This window comes from Myotis davidii, unplaced genomic scaffold (genome assembly GCF_000327345.1).
Source record: "Myotis davidii unplaced genomic scaffold, ASM32734v1 scaffold2328, whole genome shotgun sequence".
NCBI lineage: Eukaryota > Metazoa > Chordata > Mammalia > Chiroptera > Vespertilionidae > Myotis > Myotis davidii.
Window position 1 is genome coordinate 33,518 of NW_006299248.1, and position 2,141 is coordinate 35,658.

The window sequence follows — 2,141 nt, forward strand, 5'->3', positions numbered from 1 at the left end:
TTTTAAAATTGATTTAAGAGAGAGAGAGAGAGAGAGAGAGAGAGAGAGAGAGAGAGAGAGAGGAGAGAAAGATAGTAACCTTGGCTTATCAGGGAGACACTAATCAACTGAGCTACCCAGCCAGAGTTGTGGTTATATTAAAAAACAAAAATCTTATAGAAATACTTTAAAAAATGTATGGATTAAATGATGTTACTTCTGGGATTTGCTTCAAAACCATCTGGTATGGCTTTTTTGCAATGGGTTTGCCGCCAGAACACAGGTGTGATGAAAACCACCATTAACTCAAACCCAAGATGGGAAAGGAAAAGACTCACATCAACATCGTTGTCATTGGACACGTAGATTCCGGCAAGTCTACCCCTACTGGCCATCTGATTTACAAACGTGGGGGCATCGACAAAAGAACCATCGAGAAATTTGAGAAGGAGGCTGCTGAGATGAGGGAGTATGCCTTGGTCTTAGATAAACTGAAAGCTGAACGGGAGCAAGGTATCACCATTGACATCTCCCAGCGGAAATTTGAGACCAGCAAGTATTATGTGACCTTCATTGATGCCCCAGGGCACAGAGACTTCATCAAAAAATGATTACAGTCACATCTCAGGCTGACTGTGCTGTCCTGATTGTTGTTGCTGGTGTTGGTGAATTTGAAGCAGGTATCTCCAAGAGTGGACAGGTATCTCCTTCTGGCCTACCCACTGGGTGTGAAACAGCTGATTGTTGGTGTTAACAAAATGGATTCCACTGAGCCACCCGACAGCCAGAAAAGATATGAGGAAATTGTTAAAGAAGTCAGCACCTACATTAAGAAAATTGGCTACAACCCTGACATAGTAGCACTTGTGCCCATTTCTGGTTGGAATGATGACCACATGCTGGAGCCAAGAGCTAACATGCCTCGGTTCAAGGGATAGAAGGTCACCCCTAAAGATGGCAATGCCAGTGGAACCACGCTGCTTGAAGCTCTGGATTGCATCCTGCCACCAACTCGTCCAACTGACAAGTCCCTGCGTCTGCCCCTCCAGGATGTCTACAAAATTGGTGGCATTGGTACTGTCCCTGTGGGCCACGTGGAGACGGGTGTTCTCAAGCTCAGCATGGTGGTGACCTTTGCTCCAGTCAACGTTACAACTGAAATAAAGTCTGTTGAAATGCACCATGAAGCTTTGAGTGAAGCTCTTCCTGGGCACCATGTGGGCTTCAACGTCAAGAACGTGTCTGTCAAAGATGTTCACCGTGGCAGTGTGGCTGGTGACAGCAAAAATGGCCCACCAGGGTAAGTAGCTGGCTTCACAGCTCAGGTGATTATCCTGAACCACCCAGGCCAGGTCAGTACTGGATATGCACCTGTGCTGAATTGTCACACAGCTCACATTGCTTGCAGATTTGCTGACCTGAAGGAGAAGATTGACCGTCGTTCTGGGAAAAAGCTGGAAGATGGCCCTAGGTTTTTGAAATCTGGTGATGCCACCATCGTTGATATGATTCCTGGAAAGGCCATGTGTGTTGAGAACTTCTCTAACTACCCTCTTCTGGGCCATTCTGCCATTCATGACATGAGACAGACAGCGGCTGTGAGTGTCATCAAAGCAGTGGACAAGAAGGCAACTGGATCTGGCAAATCACCAAGTCTGCCCAGAAAGCTCAGAAGGCTAAATGAATACTATTCCCAACATCTGCCACCCCAGTCTTAAACAGTGGTGGAAGAACGGTCTCAGAACTGTGTGTCTCAATTGGCCATTTAAGTTTAATAGTAAAAGACTGGTTAATGATTATAATGCATCGTAAAACCTTCAGAAGGAAAGGAGGATGTTCTGTGGGCCATTTGTTTCTTTTGTGTGCGTGGCATTTTTAAGTTATTAGTTTTTAAAATCAGTACTTTTTAATGGAAACAACAAGACCAAAAATCTGTCAGAATTTTGAGACCCATTAAAATAGAAAAGGTTTTTTTAAATTAAACCTTTATTGTTCAGATTATTACATTTGTTCCTCTTTTTTCCCCCCATAACTCCCCTCCTCCCAGTTCCCGCCCCACCCTCCGCCCTCCCTCCCCACCCACTGTCCTCATCCATAGGGGCATGATTTTTGTCCAGTCTCTTTCCGCATCTCTCACACCCCTCCCTCCCCCCCCCCCCCCC

At 45.6% G+C, this 2,141-nt stretch overlaps 1 pseudogene; it reads left to right on the plus strand.

Annotated features, from left to right (window-relative positions):
- Positions 1–281: 281 nt before the first annotated feature.
- Positions 282–1,782, plus strand: LOC102752043 (annotated as a pseudogene).
- Positions 1,783–2,141: the final 359 nt, after the last annotated feature.